The sequence below is a fragment of the Tasmannia lanceolata genome, unplaced genomic scaffold (genome assembly GCF_043159265.1).
Source record: "Tasmannia lanceolata isolate RefF3 unplaced genomic scaffold, GAP_Taslan_0.1 ptg000037l, whole genome shotgun sequence".
In the NCBI taxonomy this organism is placed as follows: domain Eukaryota; kingdom Viridiplantae; phylum Streptophyta; class Magnoliopsida; order Canellales; family Winteraceae; genus Tasmannia; species Tasmannia lanceolata.
Window position 1 is genome coordinate 33,913,946 of NW_027518714.1, and position 24,115 is coordinate 33,938,060.

The window sequence follows — 24,115 nt, forward strand, 5'->3', positions numbered from 1 at the left end:
ATACCATCACATCCTCATCTCAAAACTTGACTGAAAGCTCCTTAACACCGTCTCTAGGATTTCCTATGTCTAAAAGATGGATATGTTATAAAGTTTTTAAAAGAAGAAACTTTCTACTTTTTCAATCTCCACCTTCCATAGACTAAATCTAAGATTTAAAACCATCTCATCATCATCCCGAAACTTGGCTAAAAGCTCTTTGACACCATCTCCAGGGTCTCATATGTCTAGAAGATGGATGTTTTAGAGTTTCTAAAATAAGAAACTTTCTATTTTTTAATTCAATATCCTCTATCAACTAAATCTAAGATTCAATACCATCTCATCCTCTTCTTTAAACTTGGCTAAAAGCTTCTTTACACCACATCTAGGGTTTTCTATGTCTAAAAGATGGATGTTTTATAAAGTTTCTAAAATAAGAAACTTTAAAATTTTACAATCTCCATCCTTCATCAACTAAATCTATAATTTAATACCACATAATCCTAATCTCAAAACATAGCTAAAAGCACTTCGACACCATATCTAGGGTTTACAAAAAGTAAAAGATTGATATTTATAAAGTTTCTAAAATAAGAAACTTTTTATTTCTTGAATCTCTATCCTTCAGCAACTAAATCTAAGATTCAATACCCACTCATCCTAATCTTAAAACTTGGCAAAAAACTCCTTGACACCATCTCTAGGGTTTCTTATGTCCAAAAGATGGATGTTTTACAAAGTTTTAAAATAAGGAGCTTTCTATTTTTTCAATCTCCATCCTTCATCAGCTAAATCTAAGATTCAATACCCTCTGATCCTCAACCCAAAACGTGGCAAGAAGTTGGTTGACATCATCGCTAGGGTTTCAATACCATAAAAGGTTGTCATTCATCAACTAAATCTAAGTTTCAATACCATCTAATCCTCACCTCAAAACATGGCTAAAAGCTCCTTGACCCATCTCTAGGATCTCCTATGGCTAAAAATTGATGTTTTGAAAAGTTTCAAAAATAAGAAACTTTCTATTTTTTCAATCTCCTTGCTTTATCAACTAAATGTAAGATTCAATACCATCTCGTCCTAATCTCAAAACTTGGCAAAAAGCCACTATCTCGAGGATTTCCCACGTCAAAAAGATGGATGTTTTATAAAGTTTCTAAAATAAGAAACTTTCTATTTTTTCAATCTCCATCCTTCATCAGCTAAATCTAAGATTCAATACCATCACTTCATCAATCCAAAACTTGGCTGAAAGCTCATTGACACCATCTCTAGGATCAGCTATGTCTAAACGATGGATGTTATATAAACTTTCTATTTTTTCAATCTCCATCCTTTATCAACAAAATCCAAGATCATATACCATCACATCCTCATCTCAAAACTTGAATAAATGCTCCTTAACACCATCTCTAGGAATTTCTATGTCTAAAAGATGAATATTTTATAACGTTTCTAAAATAAGAAACTTTTTACTTTTTCAATCTCCATCTTCCATCAACTAAATCTAAGATTTAAAACAATCTCATCATCATCCCAAAACTTAGCTAAAAGCCCTTTGACACCATCTCCAGGGGCTCTTATGTCTAAAGATAGATGTTTTAGAGTTTCTAAAATAAGAAACTTTCTATTTTTAAATTCAATATCTTTTAACAACTAAATCTAAGATTCAATACCATCTCATCATCTTCTACAAACTTGGCAAAAAGCTTCTTTACACCACATCTAGGGTTTTCTATGTCTAAAAGATTGATGTTTTATAAAGTTTCTAAAATAAGAAACTTTGTAATTTTTCAATCTCCATCCTTCATCAACAAAATCTATGATTCAATACCACCTAATCATCATCTCAAAACTTAGCTAAAAGGACTTCGACACCATATCTAAGGTTTACAAGAAAGTAAAAGATTGATATTTATAAAGTTTCTAAAATAAGAAATTTTTTATTTCTTGAATCTCTATCCTTCAGCAACTAAATCTAAGATTCAATACCCACTCATCCTAATCTTAAAACTTGGCAAAAAACTCCTTGACAGCATCTCTAGGGTTTCTTATGTCCAAAAGATGGATGTTTTACAAAGTTTTAAAAAAACGAGCTTTCTATTTTTTCAATCTCCATCCTTCATCAGCTAAATCTAAGATTCAATACCCTCTGATCCTCAACTCAAAACGTGGCTAGAAGTTGGTTGACATCATCGCTAGGGTTTCAATCCCATAAAAGGTTGTCATTCATCAACTAAATCTAAGTTTCAATACCATCTAATCCTCACCTCAAAACATGGCTAAAAGCTCCTTGACCCATCTCTAGGGTCTCGTATGGCTAAAAATTGATGTTTTGAAAAGTTTCAAAAATAAGAAACTTTCTATTTTTTCAATCTCCTTGCTTTATCAACTAAATCTAAGATTCAATTTCATCTCGTCCTGATCTCAAAACTTGGCAAAAAGCTTATTAACACTATCTCGAGGATTTCCCACCTCTAAAAGATGGATGTTTTATAAAGTCTCTAAAATAAGAAACTTTCTATTTTTTCAATCTCCATCCTTCATCCGCTAAATCTAAGATTCAATACCATCTCATCATCAATCCAAAACTTGGCTGAAAGCTCATTGACAACATCTCTAGGGTCAGCTATGTCTAAACGATTGATGTTATATAAAGTTTCTATTTTTTCAATCTCCATCCTTTATCAAGAAAATCCAAGATCATATAACATCACATTCTCATCTCAAAACTTGAATGAATGCTCCTTAACAACATCTTTAGGATTTTTTATGTCTAAAAGATGAATATTTTATAAAGTTTCTAAAATAAGAAACTTTCTACTTTTTCAATCTGCATCTTCCATCAACTAAATCTAAGAATTAAAACCATCTCATCATCATCCCAAAACTTGGCTAAAAGCTCTTTGACACCATCTCCAGGGTCTCTTATGTCTAAAAGATGGCTGTTTTAGAGTTTCTAAAATAAGAAACTTTCAATTTTTTAATTCAATATCCTCTATCAACTAAATCTAAGATTTAATACCATCTCATCCTCTTCTCCAAACTTGGCTAAAACCTTCTTTACACCACATCTAGGATTTTCTATGTCTAAAAGATGGATGTTTTATAAAGTTTCTAAAATAAGAAACTTTGTAATTTTTCAATCTCCATCCTTCATCAACAAAATATGTGATTCAATACCACCTAATCCTCATCTCAAAACTTAGCTAAAAGCACTTCGACACCATATCTAGGGTTAACAAAAAGTAAAAGACTGATATTTATAAAGTTTCTAAAATAAGAAACTTTTTATTTCTTCAATCTCTATCCTTCAGCAACTAAATCTAAGATTCAATACCCTCTCATCCTAATCTTAAAACTTGGCAAAAAACTCATTGACACCATCTCTAGGGTTTCTTATGTCCAAAAGATGGATGTTTTATAAAGTTTATAAAATAAGAAGCTTTCTATTTTTTCAATCTCCATCCTTCATCAGCTAAATCTAAGATTCAATACCCTCTTATCCTCAACCCAAAACATGGCTAGAAGTTGGTTGACATCATCTCTAAGGTTTCAATACCATTAAAGGTGGTTCTTCATCAACTAAATCTAAGTTTCAATACCATCTCATCCTCACCTCAAAACATGGCTAAAAGCTCATTGACCCCATCTCTAGGTTCTCCTATGGCTAAAAATTGATGTTTTGAAAAGTTTCTATGATAAGAAACTTTCTATTTTTTCAATCTTCTTGCTTTATCAACTAAATCTAAGATTCAATACCATCTCTTCCTGATCTCAAAACTTGGCAAAAAGCTTAGTAACACTATCTCGAGGATTTCTCACGTCTAAAAGAATGATGTTTTAAAAAGTTTCTAAAATAATAAACTTTCTATTTCTTCAATCTCCATCCTTCATCAACTAAATCTAAGATTCAATACCATCTAATCCTCATCTCAAAATGTTGCTAAAAGCTCTATGACCCCATCGCTAGGGTTTACAAAGTATAAAAGTTTGATGTTTTACAAAGTTTATAAAATAGGAAACTTTTTTTTCTTTCAATCTCCATCATTCAGCAACTAAATTTAAGATTCAGTACCCTCTCATTCTCATCACAAAACTTTGCTAAAAGCTCCTTGACACCATCTCTCGAGTTTCCAATGTCTCAAAGATGGATGTTTTATAAAGTTTCTAAAATAAGAAACTTTCTATTTTTTCAAGCTCCATCCTTCATCAGCTAAATCTAAGATTCAATACCATCTCATCATCAACCCAAAACTTGGCTAAAAGCCCATTGACACCATCTCTAGGGTCAGCTATGTCTAAAAGATGGATGTTTTATAAAGTTTCTAAAATAATAAACTTTCTGTTTCTTCAATCTCCATCCTTCATCAAATAAATCTAAGATTCAATACCATCTAATCCTCATCTCAAAATGTTGCTAAAAGCTCTTTGACACCATTTCTAGGGTTTACTAAGTATAAAAGTTTGATGTTTTATAAATTTCTAAAATAGGAAACATTTTCTTCTTTAAATCTCCATCATTCAGCAACTAAATCTAAGATTCAGTACCCTCTCATTCTCATCTCAAAACTTTGCTAAAAGCTCCTTGACACCATATCTCGAGTTTCCAATGTCTCAAAGATGGATGTTTTAAAAAGTTTCTAAAATAAGAAACTTTCTATTTTTTCAACCTCCACCGTTCATCAGCTAAATTTAAGATTCAATACCATCTCATCATCAATCCAAAACTTGGCTAAAAGGTCATTGACACCATCTCTAGGGTCAGCTATGTCTAAATGATGGATGTTATATAAACTTTCTATTGTTTCAATCTCCATCATTAATCAACGAAATCCAAGATCTAATACCATCACATCGTCATCTCAAAACTTGACTGAAAGCTCCTTAACACCATCTCTAGGATTTCCTATGTCTAAAAGATGGATATTTTATAAAGTTTCTAAAGCAAGAAACTTTCTACTTTTTCAATCTCTATCTTCTATCAACTAAATCTAAGATTTAAAACCATCTCATCATCATCCCAAAACTTGGCTAAAAGCCCTTTGACACCATCTCCAGGGGCTCTTATGTCTAACGATAGATGTTTTAGAGTTTCTAACATAAGAAACTTTCTATTTTTAAATTCAATATATTTTAACGACTAAATCTAAGATTCAATACCATCTCATCCTCTTCTACAAACTTCGCTAAAAGCTTCTTTACACCACATCTATGTCTAAAAGATTGATGTTTTATAAAGTTTCCAAAATAAGAAACTTTCTACTTTTTCAATCTCCATCTTCCATCAACTAAATCAAAGATTTAAAACCATCTCATCATCATCCCAAAACTTAGCTAAAAGCCCATTGACACCATCTCCAGGGGCTCTTATGTCTAAAGGTAGATGTTTTAGAGTTTCTAAAATAAGAAACCTTCTATTTTTAAATTCAATATCTTTTAACAACTAAATCTAAGATTCAATACCATCTCATCCTCTTCTACAAACTTGGCAAAAAGCTTCTTTACACCACATCTAGGGTTTTCTATGTCTAAAAGATTTATGTTTTATAAAGTTTCTAAAATAAGAAACTCTGTAATTTTTCAATCTCCATCCTTCATCAACTAAATCTATGATTCAATACCACCTAATCCTCATCTCAAAACTTAGCTAAAAGGATTTCGACACCATATCTAAGGTTTACAAAAAGTAAAAGATTGATATTTATAAAGTTTCTAAAATAAGAACTTTTTTATTTCTTCAGTCTCTATCCTTCAGCAACTAAATCTAAGATTCAATACCCTCTCATCTTAATCTTAAAACTTGACAAAAAACTCCTTGACACCAACTCTAGGGTTTCTTATATCCAAAAGATTGATGTTTTATAATGTTTCTAATATAAGAAGCTTTTTATTTTTTCAATCTCCATCCATCATCAGCTAAATCTAAGATTCAATACCCTCTGATCATCAACCCAAAACGTGGCTATAAGTTGGTTGACATCATCTCTATGGTTTCAATACCATAAAAGGTGGTCCTTCATCAACTAAATCTAAGTTTCAATACCATCTCATCCTCACCTCAAAACATGGCTAAAAGCTCATTGACCCCATCTCTAGGGTCTCGTATGGCTAAAAATTGATGTTTTGAAAAGTTTCTAAGATAAAAAACTTTCTATTTTTTCAATCTTCTTGCTTTATCAACTAAATCTAAGATTCAATACCATCTCGTCTTGATCTCTAAACTTGGCAAAAAGCTTATTAACACTATCTCGAGGATTTACCACGTCTAAAAGATGGATGTTTTATAAAGTTTCTAGAGTAATAAACTTTCTATTTCTTCAATCTCCATCCTTCATCAACTAAATCAAAGATTCAATACCATCTAAACCTCATCTCAAAATGTTGCTAAAAGCTCTTTGACATCATCTCTAGGATTTACTAAGTATAAAAGTTGAGGTTTTATAAGGTTTCTAAAATAGGAAACTTTTTTTTCTTTCAATCTCCATCTTTCAGCAACTAAATCTAAGATTCAGTACCCTCTCATTCTCATCTCAAAACTTTGCTAAAAGCTCATTGACACCATCTCTCTGGTTCCCAATGTCTCAAAGATGGATGTTTTATAAAGTTTCTTATTTCTAAAATAACAAACTTTCTATTTTTTCAATCACCATCCTTCATCAGCTAAATCTAAGATTCAATACCATCTTATCATCAATCCAAAACTTGACTAAAAGCTCATTTATACCATCTCTAGGGTTAGCTATGTCTAAACGATGGATGTTATATAAACTTTCTATTTTTTCATTCTCCATCCTTTATCAACAAAATCCAAGATCCAATACCATCACATCCTCATCTCAAAACATGACTGACAGCCCCTTAACACCATCTCTAGGATTTCCTATGTCTAAAAGATGGTTATTTTATAAAGTTTCTAAAACAAGAAACTTTCTACTTTTTCAATCTCCATCTTCCATCAACTAAATCTAAGATTTAAAACCATCTCATCATCATCCCAAAACTTGGCTAAAAGCTCTTTGACACCATCTCCAGGGTCTCTTATGTCTAAAGATGGATGATTTAGAGTTTCTAAAATAAGAAACTTTCTATTTTTTAATTCAATATCCTCTATTAACTAAATCTAAGATTCAATACCATCTCATCCTCTTCTACAACCTTGGCTAAAAGCTTCTTTACACCACATCTAGGGTTTTCTATGTCTAAAAGATGGATGTCTTATAAAGTTTCTAAAATAAGAAACTTTGTAATTTTTTCAATCTCCATCCTTCATCAACTAAAGCTATGATTCATTACCATCTAATCCTCATCTCAAAACTTAGCTAAAAGCACTTCGACACCATATCTAGGGTTTACAAAATGTTAAAGATTGATATTTATAAAGTTTCTAAAATAAGAAACTTTTTATTTCTTCAATATCTATCCTTCAACAACTAAATCTAAGATTCAATACCCTCTCATCCTAACCTTAAAACTTGGCAAAAAACTCCTTCACACCATCTCTAAGGTTTCTTATGTCCAAAAGATGGATGTTTTATAAAGTTTCTAAAATAAGAAGCTTTCTATTTTTTCAATCTCCATCATTCATCAGCTAAATCTAAGATTCAATACCCTCTGATCCTCAACCCAAAACGTGGCTAGAAGTTGGTTGACATCATCTCTAGGGTTTCAATACCATAAAAGGTGGTACTTCATCAACTAAATCTAAGTTTCAATAGCATCTCATCCTCACCTCAAAACATGGTTAAAAGCTCATTGACCCCATCTCTAGGGTCTCCTATGGCTAAAAATTGAAGTTTTGAAAAGTTTCTAAGATAAGAAACTTTCTATTTTTTCAATCTTCTTGCTTTATCAACTAAATCTAAGATTCAATATTATCTCGTCCTGATCTCAAAACTTGGCAAAAAGCTTATTAACACTATCTCGTGGATTTCCCACGCCTAAAAGATGGATGTTTTATAAAGTTTCTAAAATAATAAACTTTCTATTTCTTCAATCTCTATCCTTCATCAACTAAATCTAAGATTCAATATCATCAAATCCTCATCTCAAAATGTTGCTACATGCTCTTTGACACCATCTCTTGGGTTTACTAAGTATAAAAGTTTGATGTTTTATAAAGTTTCTAAAATAGGAAACTTTTTTTTCTTTCAATCTCCATCATTCAGCAACTAAATCTAAGATTCAGTACCCTCTCATTCTCATCTCAAAACTTTGCTAAAAGCTCCTTGACACCATCTCTCCAGTTCCCATTGTCTCAAAGATGGATGTTTTATAAAGTTTCTTATTCCTAAAATAAGAAACTTTCTATTTTTTCAATCTCCATCCTTCATCAGCTAAATCTAAGATTCAATACCATCTTATCATCAATCCAAAACTTGGCTAAAAGCTCATTTACACCATCTCTAGGTTCAGCTATGTCTAAACGATGGATGTTATATAAACTTTCTATTTTTTCATTCTCCATCCTTTATCAACAAAATCCAAGATCCAATACCATCACATCTTCATCTCAAAACTTGTCTGACAGCCCCTAAACACCATCTCTAGGATTTCCTATGTCAAAAAGATGGTTATTTTATAAAGTTTCTAAAACAAGAAACTTTCTATTTTTTCAATCTCCATCTTCCATCAACTAAATCTAAGATTTAAAACCATCTCATCATCATCCCAAAACTTGGCTAAAAGCTCTTTGACACCATCTCCAGGGTCTCTTATGTCTAAAAGATGGATGTTTTAGAGTTTCTAAAATAAGAAACTTTCTATTTTTTAATTCAATATCCTCTATCAACTAAATCTAAGATTCAATACCATCTCATCCTCTTCTACAACCTTGGCTAAAATCTTTTTTACACCACATCTAGGATTTTCTATGTCTAAAACATGGATCTTTTATAAAGTTTCTAAAATAAGAAACTTTGTAATTTTTTCAATCTCCATCCTTCATCAACTAAATCTATGATTCATTACCACCTAATCCTCATCTCAAAACTTAGCTAAAAAGCACTTCGACACCATATCTAGGGTTTACAAAAAGTTAAAGATTGATATTTATAAGGTTTCTAAAATAAGAAACTTTTTATTTCTTCCATATCTATCCTTCAGCAACTAAATCTAAGATTCAATACCCTCTCATCCTAATCTTAAAACTTGGCAAACAACTCCTTCACACCATCTCTAAGGTTTCTTATGTCCAAAATATGGATGTTTTATAAAGTTTCTAAAATAAGAAGCTTTCTATTTTTTCAATCTCCATCCTTCATCAGCTAAATCTAAGATTCAATACCCTCTGATCCTCAACCCAAAATATGGCTTGAAGTTGGTTGACATCATCTCTAGGGTTTCAATACCATAAAAGGTGGTACTTCATCAACTAAATCTAAGTTTCAATAGCATCTCATCCTCACCTCAAGACATGGTTAAAAGCTCATTGACCCCATCTCTAGGGTCTCCTATGGCTAAAAATTGAAGTTTTGAAAAGTTTCTAAGAAAAGAAACTTTCTATTTTTTCAATCTTCTTGCTTTATCAACTAAATCTATGATTCAATATTATCTCGTCCTGATCTCAAAACTTGGCAAAAAGCTTATTAACACTATCTCGAGGATTTCCCACGCCTAAAAGATGGATGTTTTATAAAGTTTCTAAAATAATAAACTTTCTATTTCTTCAATCTCTATCCTTCATCAACTAAATCTAAGATTCAATACAATCTAATCCTCATCTCAAAATGTTGCTACATGTTCTTTGACACCATCTCTAGGGTTTACTAAGTATAAAAGTTTGATGTTTTATAAAGTTTCTAAAATAGGAAACTTTTTTTTCTTTCAATCTCCATCATTCAGCAACTAAATCTAAGATTCAGTACCCTCTCATTCTCATCTCAAAACTTTGCTAAAAGCTCCTTGACACCATCTCTCGAGTTTCCAATGTCTCAAAGATGGATGTTTTATAAAGTTTCTAAAATAAGAAAATTTCAGTTTTTTCAATCTCCATCCTTCATCAGTGTGGACCCCGATCCGAGGACGGTGCCGAGGGACGCGAGATCCCTCCTGCAATCCTCTAAGATCTCCACAACGTGAAGGCGAGCTCTACCAGGGAACTCTCGAAACTGTTGTCACCCTCACAGCATAGCACGAGTGGCGATATAAAAAGAAAGAGATACATCCTGATCCGGAGCCAGGGCTCGAAATCAAGATATATCTGAAAATAACTCAGAGTCGCCATCCATGGATGCGCCATGGAACCAAAACAAATGCTCTGTTTGCAATGGATAACCAGAGATACAAAAGGTCCGTGCCTGATGACGAATGGAGAAAGTCCGAAGAGCGCCCCCAATTCGCCCGAGTGCGAACACTTGGTCTCTTATGCCATTTATTATTAACCTCGAAGAGTTTTGGGCAAAAATCATGTGAAATGGGAACAATCCTCAGGAGTCGTCTATCTAAGCATGCATTTCCTGAGAATAGAAATAATCACACAAAAAATAAATGAAAGAGGTGCCACCTAAATATTGCTAGGTTATGAGTGACATACCTAACTGGTGTCTAAGTTCTGGTGGACAAACACATACAAGCTACAGCTAAATGTATAGGATCAGTACAAGAAAGTAAGAGAACATATCAAAACATACAATAACAACACCACAAATCCTAAAACTCTAAATGATTTAGCTCGAGTCCTCGGATGGTCTGATATTCATCCAAAGAAGCCTACGTATCCCCGCCTCCACGAGAATCAAGGCAACGTAGTTCTTCGCGCCTATTCTAAACTAGGATGCCTAAGAGACCTAGACCTCTATCCTAGACTCGATCTAAAAGACTGGAGCAGTTATTAAAGTTTCTTGGACGATTATTTAAATTCCAGTGAATTGTAGATTTTAGGACACCCTATATGCCCTAACTAAATGCAGGTTAGCCCCAAGCTAATGCAGGTGGTTCCTACAACCTACGTGTAACTAGGCTGTATGCCCTAAGGAAAACAATAGGATTGCTAACAATCTAAGATCCCAAGCAGGGAAGGCTCTAATAAGACTGAGTTAGTCTCGAATGGAAAAACTCCTAACTAATGACACCAGGGAGGGAGTACAAATGAGTCGGAGACTCTAATAACACTACCAAGAATGGGGTAAAAATGAGTCAAAGACTTGTTAGAAGAAAGGGAATATGAGTCAAAGACTCTAACAATACCAACTAAAAGGATAAATGAGCCTAGGACTCTCTAAAAGAAAAGGAAACATTTGGCAGAGGTAAAACACCCAGCCGGGCCGGACAGCTACTTAGCCCTAGGGTGCAACAAATGTGCGGCCAATACCCCATAAGGGTAAGAGTATGAAGCCAAGCCGAGTAGGGTGTTCTCCCAAAAACCAAACGACGCACAAAGAGGAGAACTAGCGAGAGAATGAGACCGGGCGGGTCTCCCAAACACACACAAAGATGGGCTCCAAGTAACCTTATCATTGCCCAGAGAAGGGTTCTTTTTTTTTAAAAAAAAAATGGTTAAAAGAAATCCAAAAGGTTGGGTAGGCCTACCAAACAAAAGAGGGGAGCGCTACTTGGATTGAGCGAGTCCCCTAAAGATGGGCTTGGGCTAGCGCCTTCATCGCCCCTCCTCCACACAGAGCTGTATGTATGTCAAGACCACAAACACGATGGCACGAACGATAACAAGCAGGAGCATGACGACAAGCAAGAAACCGAACACATAGTAAAGCCTCCCAAACCAGAGACCAGAAAGGATGAAGAAGAGTTCACTGAAGAGGGCTCCAAAGGCTATCTCTTCTTCAGGGGAATGATACTGAATCTTAATCGGACTTAGAAGGGATTGTATGGGGGGTGAAAGATTGGCAAAGTTTGTATGGTACTGCCATTATCAGGCTCTGATAATTACACAAACACATTCTTTTCTTAATATAAAGATGATCTATCACAATCACAAAAAATGTGCAAATGAACTACAGTGGAACAACCAATATCCATGGTTTACATGGTTCCTGCAACGAAGCTAGTATAGTTCACATGGCAGTTGACACTATTTTCATAGAAAAACAATGAGGAATCATTTCAGCTCATGGAGCTATTAAGACAGGGTAGACATTGACAAGCAAAGCTTATAATATGTAGGAGACAGGTCTAGCTTTACACACTCCACGTGAGACAAAAGTACAATAAGACCAATGAGATAGACATTAACAAGTCGAATTCATAATACAAAAGCTGACAGGTTCAATTTTCGCTCATACCAGATATGAACAAGTGATCTCTTTGGTAAGTAATGACTCCTCCATTCAGGCATACCCCAACATGGCTAACACATTTCGCTAAAATTCGTAGAATGTTAAGCATGAGCTGAAACAAAAATCTGAGCACAATAGCACTCCAAAATTTAAGATTGAAGTTCAAATTTAGATGGACATATTGGAGCTTAAGACCAAAAATAAATATTAAAAAAATAATGAATGAGGCAATCATATACCAAGAATCAGGCACGACAGTGTTAACACAAGTGAACGAAAATACTGACATGATTACTATGCAAATCAGATTTATCACATTTTCAATAACAAACACCCTTAAACTTATAAGCATAAACCCTGTTAAAAGATGTACCCCATCTTCAGGTTCAATAACAGCAGAATCCAAGCAAAACCATACACTTTAGCCTTGACTCCATTATTTTCTAATCAATTACACCAGCCCAAAACCTATCAATTTATAAATGAGTTCCAACCAACCCTTAGATTCTACCCCAAAGTGATGGCCAATCCTTCTATATTAGGTGCCAATTTCCCTTCTCAACTTTCAACCAAAAACCATCCAAAACTCCTTTCAAAACTGCTGCATACCAGCCATACAAACCTCTTAATTTCAGACCAAATCAAAGGCTTCTGTCCTGACTTCCGAACTTGCTTTCCGACTTGAGAGCGGAATGGGGACTTGCCCATTTGGCAGTCCCTCTTATTCATTTCTTTTATACGAGCACAAGTTAAAATTCAGGTCGCTACCTAAGGAAAGTAATAGATTATAACTGGATGAAACAGCATAGCATCATAGACTAGCAAGATGGGCATGATTTTCATTCATTTTAGCAACAATTTAACTTGATCCAAATCCAAACAATATCCTTGTTGCTGAAAACCATTTCCTCAATCAGAACATTAATGAGAAGAAAAAAATAAATAAATAAATAAATAAAAATCTCAAAACACAGACTGTGAAGTCCAAAATAAAAAATCCACACACAATGACATAACAGTACTGATTTTAGAAAATCAAATAATTCAATCAAGAGAAAGAAAATTAACAGGGTAAGGAGGAAAACTACCTTAAAGATGCTATGGCCTTTTGATTGCCGCCCTCTCTCAATGGAATTGCTAGATGCGACTGATTTGCTCCGCGCTCAGGCGGAGAAATGGCAATCGGCGAGTAGTGGAGCTCCCTTCCTTGAAACCTTCAATGCCCAGGAGTTGGGTTTGCACTAGAAATTGGGGATGGCGATGAGGGTGAGAGAGGCGGGGCTGCGGCTGGGTGGTGGTGGGGTTGAGCGGATTTGATGGGGGTTGCGGCCGGATTCCGGCGAGAATCCGATCGGAGAAGATGGGTTTGATGGCGGTGGAAAATTTTGGGTGGAATTTTGAGAAGAGAAAAGAAGAAGAAGAAGAAGAAGAAGAAGGGTATGGGTTTTGGAAGTGGTGGTCGGAGGTGAAGGTTGGGGAAGAAGAAAAAGAAAAAAGAAGAAGAAGTAAAATGAGAAAATGGAAGTGATGGCTGGTCGGTGGGGTGATTGATGAATCCGGCCGGAGTTGTAGAGAAATGGGAGGTTGAAGATGGTCGGTCGAACAAGATGGGTTTGGGGCTGCTATGAATGGAAAAAAAAATAAAAATAAAAATGGAAATGGGTTTTGCCTAAATGAGAGATAGAGGTGGGTTTGGGGTTTGGAGAAGATGGTGGATAAGAAGTTTGAGAGGGTTTGGTAATGATAGATGGGAAGAAGGTTTAGGTGGGTCTGTCGGATTCCGGCGAGATTCTAGCCGGAATCAATGGGGGATTGAAACTGAAAAAGGGGGTTTGCGTCAAAAACACAGTGGTGGGTCTAGAGAGAAAGAAGTGGCTGAAGAAGAGAAGAAAATGGAAGAGGGTTTGAGGGAAATGAAATGGGTTTTGTGGTAGGGGATGGTGGTGGCTGTGAGGACCTTGCCGGATTCCGGCAAACCCACCGGAGAAGATGGGGTGGCGGTTGGAAGAAAAGAAGAAGAAGAAAAAGAAGAAGAAGAAGAAGAAGAAGAAGAAGAAAAGGGTGGTGGTGCTGACCGGTGGTGGGGATGAGGCTCGCCGGAGAAGGGAGAAGAGAGAAATGGCCGAGCCTGTCTCTCTCTACTTCTCTGTAATTTTTCTACGAAAATCCCCTTCTCCCCATTGCTTCGATGGCTTTTCTTTTTTATACAAATGAAAAATATATATTTAAACCCGCCCCCTTTCTACCTGGACAGCTACCTCTAGTGTATTTTTAATACCCTTTAACCAGTAGGGGGGTGACCAAGAAGAAAAAGAGAAACGATATATTTGCTACCCCCCAAGCCTTCCAGGACAGCCCCCTTGGCAAATTTAGGACAACTATTATTTCATAAGAGGCGGCCCAAGCAGAAAATAGGGGGAAAAAATTTGCAAAAAAAATATCTTCCTTTGAAAAATGATCTAAACCATTAAAATCACCTTTTCACTCAATGGTGAGGATCTAAGGGTTTTTAACCACATAGGAAGCTTCCTAAGATGCTCTCATAACTAATCTTAAGCATTAACCTCCCTTAAGCTAGATTAGGGTCTAATGATTACTTGAAAAAGAAGAAAGGAATCTTTCTTATTTACAGAAATGCCCAGCTTCTGGATAATGTACCCCTTAATTAAGTTGTACACTAATCTGTGCACCCACATACCCTCCTGGACAGCCCGCAATAGCTAATTTGAACTGGTTTTTCAGATTCCAGCACAACCCCTTTTCTGGCTAAATCGCCACCCTTCTGAACTTGTCCCACGATACTGCCTTAGCTCGTTTGCTAGGCAAACAGACTCGGATCACGACGAAATTTTACAGGGACCTTGGTGGGACCCTAAGCTAACCTAGGGCACAATTTGGGACCTTAGAACACTAGTTTATTAGAACAATTATTTAAAAGAAAACATGAAAGGGTTCGGTCAAAATGGGGTGTCTACAGATGCCCCTCTTTGTCAGAGTGTGCTTGTCACACGAATGGCAAAGCCGATAAGACAACGCATTTTGGCCGACCTGGCTTTAAAAGATTAAATTTTGGATTTTTGGTTTTGAAAAAGGTTTACACAAAAGCAAATTGGCGAAATAGCTTCTCACCGGACTCTAACTCTGCAAATGTACTTGTGAGATAGTCCCTCACCGACTCTTAACTCGGTGTTCGCATCAAAGATTGAAGATTTTGATTGATAAATTAAACCAGGAACCACTCGACTAATTATCGGCAGCTAAAACGGGTAAAGAACATTTGAGAAGACTCAAACTTTCAATACCGGAATACAAGACGGGTAGAGAACGTTTGAGGAGACTCAAACTATCAATACCGGAATGGATGATGATACATCGAGTTTTTATCCTGGAATCGAGAGCCAGATCATTCAAAACGGGTAAAGATTATTTGAGAAGACTCAAACTTTCAATACCGGAGTTCAAAACGGGTAAGGAATGTTTGAGAAGACTCAAACTTTCAATACCGGAATACAAGACGGGTAGAGAATATTTGAGAAGACCCAAATTTTTAATACCGGATTTCAAAACGGGTAAAGAATGTTTGAGAAGACTCAAACTTTCAATACCGGAAAGGATGATGATACATCGAGTTTTTATCCTGGAATCGAGAGCCAGATCATTCAAAACGGGTAAAGATTATTTGAGAAGACTCAAACTTTCAATACCGGATTTCAAAACGAGTAAGGAATGTTTGAGAAGACTCAAACTTTCAATACCGGAATACAAGACGGGTAGAGAATATTTGAGAAGACCCAAATTTTCAATACCGGATTTCAAAACGGGTAAAGAATGTTTGAGAAGACTCAAACTTTCAATACCGGAAAGGATGATGATACATCGAGTTTTTATCCTGGAATCGAGAGCCAGATCATTCAAAACGGGTAAAGATTATTTGAGAAGACTCAAATTTTCAATACCGGATTTCAAAACGGGTAAGGAATGTTTGAGAAGACTCAAACTTTCAATACCGGAATACAAGACGGGTAGAGAATATTTGAGAAGACCCAAATTTTCAATACCGGATTTCAAAACGGGTAAAGAATGTTTGAGAAGACTCAAACTTTCAATACCGGAATACAAGACGGGTAGAGAATATTTGAGAAGACCCAAATTTTCAATACCGGATTTCAAAACGGGTGAAGAATGTTTGAGAAGACTCAAACTTTCAATACCGGAGAGGATGATGATATCTCAAGCTTTTTATTCTGAAAATGACGGCCAGGTCGCTCCTAACACAACCTCCTAGAGGTCAGAGAGGAGGAAAGATAGTTAAAACATAGCACAGCTGGAATAGATCTGAAATCATAACCTTTACCACAGGTATAACTCAAAGGTACTTGATGAAATCTCGCGGGCATTGGCCCCTTTAAACAAATAAACCAAAACTCCGCCTATATTTTGAAAAATGCAAAACTCAATTTTAAATTCCACGAGGATTGGATTTTTCTGAAAAAAAACTGATCAAGGAGCCTAGCTCAAAAGGGGATGTTCGAGCTTCCCTTATCTTTATTTGACAAGAATAGCCATCTCAACTCTAAAGTTTTGTTCGACGTCTTTTATGACTTGGGAAACCAAGTCATAAAAGATGCCCCTAGTATGATTTTATTTCCATTACAAGATTCATTAGAGAGCCAAACGCAAGGGTTCAACTGAAGGCTTTCATTTCAAAGAAATGCGTGAGGTTACAAAGCTTTTACAAATACAGGAAAATGGGTTCTGCTCAAAGCATTCTTCCTCCTGCACTTCGCTATAACATTCCAAATAAACTTGAAAGTTGCCCCTTCTGAACTCTGCTCTGTTCGGCTCTGTCCGCAGGAGATGCAACTTCTTGCTTTTAAAGTTTATCGCCCCAGCCTCAAGAGAAGTAAAGACTAAACTTGACCTTAAAGACCTGACTTTGACCTGACAATGAAAGATTTTGACACACGATAAACGAGACTTTGACAAATGACAGACGAAAACTCTGACAAATGCACAACATAGACTCTAAAAGAGACTGAATCTGCTTCTTAATTTGATAAATGTTTAAGGTGGTAACAGTCTACCGCTCTTAGGATCTTTTGAATACCGTATCTAAAAGTGTTTCATTCCTCTTTTCGATATTTCAGTCATGGTTATTACCTCCTTTGGATTACTTAGTTTTAACCACTTTAACTTGAAGAAGTATCGAGAGAAATTATGCCGGCGCCTACTCAGACTCTGAAGTAATGCCAAAACGGAAGCACAATCGGCTTTCAAAAGCTTCGTCCTCTGTGAAATCACTGTCATACTGAATTGCCCCTTTTAGGGTTTCGATTCAGCGGACCGTACGCCTTAATTTTTGCCTGGACTGTCTGCCCTTGCAGCTTTTCGATCCAGCAGGCTCAGCACCTTGATTTTTGCATAAGCCGCCCTTTCGGGTTTTCAACTTAGCGGGCGAATAACCCTAACTTTTGCCTAGACCGCCCTTGCGGGTTTTCAGTCTAGCGGGTCCAAGACTCCATCATTTTTCTTTTCTTCCCTTTTTTTTTTCTTTTTTTTTTTTACAAACCTGGGCCAATAACACCAGAAGGACTTTTAGGTAGGCTTGGGTTCAAACAGGTTAACATTTGGTAAGTTTTGAGCAATTAGACCGAATCTGGATCCTCCAGACTGCCTACGTATCCCCAAAGAAAATGAGAATCAGGTCCCGCGTAGTTCGAGTTTAATATCTTTTATGACGAAAGTCATAAAAGATGCCCCTGGTTTTAAGTTTGATAAAGAGGTTTTGCTTTTGGCTCGAAGGAGTTTAGCAAAAAGGGTTTTCATTTTTGAAATCTGGGGCTATTGGCTTAAAAGGCTCAAGTCGTCCAAAGATGGCCTTCCAGTGTTTTAGGCGTAATATTTCTTTAACTGATCCAGGTTTGTAGGTTCTGTTAATTTTTCTCCATTTTCATTGAGGAGTCTTACGACTTTTCTCGGCAGGACTTCATCAACAATATAAGGACCTGACCAATTTGGACGAAACTTCCCTCTCGGATCAAATACCGGTGCCCTATAGGACTTCAAGACAAGATCCCCTGGTTTCAAATCTTGGACACGAACCTTCTTATTGAATGCCCTTTCAATCCGCCTTTGATACCCCTGGATATGATACAGAGCTCGTAGCCTCTTCTCATCTATCATCTGCAGTTCCTGATGCCTGGCCTTCGCCCATTCAGATTCCGGCAAGCTTGCCTCTATCATCACTCTTAGGGATGGGATTCTCAGTTCAACAGGCAAAACTGCTTCCATTCCATACACTAAAGAATACGGAGTGACACCTGCAGAAGATCTGATCGACGTCCTGTAAGCCCACAAAGCATAAGGAAGCTTGTTTGACCAGTCTTTGTAAGTTTCTGTCATCTTGCCGATGATTACCTTGATGTTCTTGTTTGCTGCTTCGACGGCTCCATTCGTCTGTGGCCTATAAGGGGACGACTTGTGATGCTTTATTTTAAACTCTTCACACAAGTGCGCTACTTCCTTCTTGAAGTGAGAACCATTATCTGAGATTAACTAATGAGGTACTCCATATCTGCAAATAATGTTGGCACGGATGAACTTTGCAACTGTATTCGAAGTAATGGAAGCATACGAAGCGGCTTCAATCCATTTCGTAAAGTAATCAATTGCGACCAGAATGTATTCATGCCCTCTCGAAGACTTCGGATGAACCTTCCCAATTATGTCAATTCCCCATACTGAAAACGGCCATGGAGAAGTCATAGAGTGCAACTCCGAAGGAGGTACATGAATAAGATTTGCATAGACTTGACACTCATGGCATTTCTTCACAAATGCGAAGCAGTCTGCTTCCATTGTGGGCCAATAGAATCCAAGTCTCAAAATCTTTCTTGACAACATTTTCCCATTCATATGAGGTCCACAAACTCCTTCATGGGTTTGCTCGATAAGCTCAACTGCTTTGTCTTCATCAACACACAAAAGCTGGATTCCATCAAAGGATCTGCGATATAACTGATCACCACAAATAACAAAATTGGCAGCTAATTTCTGAAGGGTTTTGTGCTCTTTCCCAGAAGCCCCAGGTGGATGCCCTTCACCAGATATGAGATTCATGATGTCTATATACCAGGGCTTTCCATCTGGCACTTGGCTGCTATTTCAATAACGTTCACATGCGCTGGCTCCCATTGCAATAGCACTGTAAGCGGCTGGACCTCCATTGTTGCTGAAATGTCTAACATAGAAGCCAGTGTAGCCAAAGCATCAGCAAAATGATTCTTTGTTCTGTACAAGTGAGTAAAGGTAATACTCCTGAACTTCTGGACCAAAGATTCGAGATATGCATTATACGGGATCAATCTATCTTCCCGAGTCTTCCATTTTCCATTAGTCTGGTAAATGATCAAGATGGAATCTCCAAACACATCAATGTCTTGAATCTGCAAAGCTAAGGCTGCCTCCAGTCCGGCAATACAAGCTTCATACTCCGCCATGTTGTTGGTGCACTCAAACTGCAACTTGATAGATATAGGAATATACTCCTTCTGAGGGGATACGAGTACTGCTCCTATTCCCTGACCCTGGTTGTTGACTGCACCATCAAAGTACATTGTCCATCTGGTATTTGGAGTATCTACCGGGGCTGGCGCTGGTCTCGCCACCTCTGTCACAGTCCTGGCTGCTGGGCGAACATGGTTTACGTGGTCAACTTCTTTCTGTACGACCACGGGTCTCTTTCCTTCCCTGATGTCTGATGGAAGTCTGGCCCTCAGACCCTTAGCTATTGCATCCTCAGTCCTCGTCCCAGTCTTAATTAGATGGTCAAAATCGGTGTAATGCTGAGGGGACATAAAATGGAAATACTACGGCGACAAACCCTTGATCACCTGATTGATCTGATCTTCTTCTGATAGCCTCTCGCTTAGCTGGGCAGACTTTCGACGCCAACGACGGATGAAAAAGGTAAAGGTCTCCAGAGGACTTTGCTTTAACTGTTTGAGATCCCTCTTGGTAACCTCTATCCCTTCTTCCATAGAAAACTGCTCTACAAATTTGTTGGAGATGCTTTGTAAGGTCTTCACCTCTTCGGGTTTTCGACGCAGAAACCACTTCTTCGCCACCCCAGTAAGAGACATTGGAAAGACCCTGGCCATTTGCTCAGGAGATAGCCCACACTGCTGCGACATCTCAATAAACCACCTCATATGATTCCGGGGACATCCAATCCCATCATATTTGTCATAATCGGGGGTTTTGAATTTAGGGGGCAAGGTGACTCCCGGAGACATTATCAGCTCAGATATATCGAACTGTTTTGGGCCTTGATGCTTCAAGCTTTCCATTTCTTTTGTCAGCTTCTCCAATTGATCAGCTACCTGTTTTTCCTTATTATACCGGGCCACATCTGGAATGCAATATTCTTCAGCGTACTGCCCTTCTTCTAGGTCGACGTCTACTGGTGAAATGAAAGGATGGTTCAAATTTGCAGGGCTCGGATTTGCCGGTATAGCGGGAGGGGGTTGAACCGCAGGTGCTCTAGAAGTAGAGACCTTTTCATTAGACTGGGCTTTCATTTGGGCCATCTCCTCTTTCATAAAGGCCATATCCCGGGTAAGATTCACCATCATCTCTTGAATTTTAGCTAGCGCATCATTGGGTTCAGCCATTTGAACAGATTCTAGGGATTCAGATGATTCAGATAAAAAGGATGCAGATTGTTCAAGTAAGGTTAGCGGTTCAAATTGACGAATGAGTCTAGATGTGGTTGACTGTCTAGACCACGCAGGTTGACTGACACCTGAGGGAGCGATGTTTGCTCGATTTTAGAATCCTGAATTGGAAATTAACATACTAAATTAAAATGATAAGCATTGAGATAAAGTATTCTGTACCAAATAAGATAAGAGAAAGTCATAAATGCTATTCCATTGATCAATAGTCAAAATGTAGTTACAATCAAAACATTAGTCTTTGTTAACAATTGGATGAAAGTAACCATTTACAATGAAATTTGAAGAAATTAAAATGACAATTTCATGAAAAGGAATCTTCACAGCTCTTCGATCCGAGCTCTCTTGCCCACGAGCTTTCCTGGCAATTCCCCCACATCGAACCTTAGATATTAAGGCAAATCTCTTATCGATAATCTTGTTTCCCCAAGCAGCTACAATAGACTTTATGAGACCGGGGGTAAGCTTTTCGCAAGGAGGAGGGACTATAAATCCGGGAGGACATGGATTTCCCGTGATCTGATAAAGCAAACGAGTGGGTGCATAAAAGGTTGACTTTTCCAAACCCATAAGATACACAAATGGATGCGGGTAGGTGCTGGTGATAACGTGTAAGCATGAATGACTCACCCAGTGAAATTGATCCTTCTCCACGTGCTGCAACCAATTATGCCACTCATCAACGGATTGGGGTTTATTGGCCATTGGTTGCCACGAAAGGTGATCCTTGAGGGTGTACTGAAGGGAGCTCCGTGGCCGAAGGATGTTGAGTTTTTCACAAAGCCACAAATAAAGCAGTTTGACACACCCATGGAAATTATCCTTAACCTCTCGCCGAGCAATAAGATCCAGCCCAGAGAAGGTTTCCGCTAGCATGATTGGGACAGGATTCCTTCCATCGCTAATTTGATCGACCACACTCAGTAAGGTCACAGGGGCAATACTGGAGTCTTCACGAATAACGTGACGTGCAAGGACACCAAAGATTAAGGCACTACGTCGACAATTTTGAAAACGGGAATCGGTAGGGTCAACGCTTTTAGAAAAACGCTCAATGAGGTCATCGAATTGCACGTATGTGTCTTTGAAATAGGGCATAGCATCAATAGCTTTGTTCTCGAAAAGCTTACAGAAAAGGGAACAAGGAGACGCTACACTCGAAGGTTGGATCCAGAGTCCCTCAGGAGGCAGTTCTAATAGGGCGCACCAATCCTCGAATATAGGACAGATTTCAAAGGGACCAAAATAAAAAACATGAAGAATAGGATCCCAGAGTCTTGCAGCTGCTTGAAGAAATTGCCAATTCACACCGGATGCGCTCAAATGATTAAACGCGCTGATGAACCTGTCGGCCATGCTCCACTCTGTACGCTCGTGCGGGAGAGCTCGAATTGTCTCAGCTATCCAATCCCTCATCACCTTGTTCGACATGATTTAACCTGAACACAGATAGGATAAGATCAGAAGAGAGTGAAAATAACCTTGAATAACGAAATAATAGGGATAAACTTGACCAATCATATAGGAAGGATACAACTGGTGACATTGAATTTCTTTCATCAATGATCAAAGATGATCGGTAGATCAGAAAGGTAGATCTCGGCCACAAACCGACAGAAGTAGGTCATAGACTAGATCTCAAATTTGACGATGAACACCGACAACTGTATGATCAAGAGGATCGATGATGATAGATCATGGTCACAGAGACAGTGGACAAGCCATCAACCATATCTAAGACAGAGCAGGTAAATAGTAAAATCTTTACCAATGAGTAATATCTACACACGGCATGGATCTATGACATAACAACAGAGTGGGTCCACAGTCGAAGGGTAATGTACATATATGACATGGATCTATGTACACAAAATGAATGGACTCACGATCAAAGGGCAACGAATAGACCATGGCCATGAGAGTAACGAGCATAGACCACTATTCAGGTGACTCTGAAAAAAATGTTCATATGATCGATTAAACCAGGAACCCCTCACTGGAAAAAGAGGGTTCTAATCTAACCAACCGCCAAAACTGAATATACAGAAGAGATTTGTACAATCTGAAGACAAAACGACAGATTATAGTCCCAACAAAGGTAAAAGGAATACTATCGACTGCATCGAAGGAAGGTAAATAGGATGAATCAGACCTGGAATACCTACTGCAAAAGGGGTCATGATCTGAACGACCGACTAGGCAAATAAGGTATGCACAAGAAGATGGCAAAGGTGTATATCGACTCAGCAAATAAGACATGTGCTAAGGAACAACACAGCTGTACACTCAGAAGGCAGAGCATAGACCGTAATCAGGATAATGAGCAAGGGAAATTACTAACCGGGTTGAAGACTGGAGAACTATGTGGCTGATAGTTAGACCAGAAAACTCCACTGACAGACAAGCCCTGGTCTAACAGGCTAGCACAAAGAGCGATCAGGATCACAGAGTTTGAATGAAATGGGCAATAAGGAATCAAGGTCTGGACCCTGGCCATGAAAGGTGATGAACAAAAACCATTGGCCCAAACCCACGACTGAAAGAATGAACAAGCTCTAACCGAGGATAATAGATCAGAAAGTCTCACGGATATAAACCCAAGACACCGGAATAATCACATGATAAGAGATCCCAGGGTAGATCATGATCCAGGCGACAACCAAGCAAGAATAAGGGTCATCGATCAGATCTGAAGGAATGGTATGACTGAAATAGATACAGAAACTTGATCTAAGAGACAATGTCCTAATCTAAGAATAGATATAATGCATGCACGTACATATATACATACATACCCTAACCAGGGGCACCAGCCCTAACCTGATCTAGCGGAGCCAAGAAAGTCTTGACTCAAAAGTGCTTGTGAGTGTACTAGATAACGCGGCGGGTAATCAGTGTGTGACTTACCCTTCTACACTATATGGGTAGGCTGACTTCTATCCTAGGCTCACATATGCTAGTCGCACATGTTCGTCCTATATGAGTACATATATATAGTGTCCTAGCAAGGGTTTCCTAATTTTGGTTCTAAAGGGAACAACTAATATATATATACATAATATAATGAAATAAAAGTAGGGCCCAGGCATTTCTGGAGGGTACTATGCTTATGACCATACCCTTGATGTATAACGCCAGCACACCCAGCATTATACAGAGTATGTT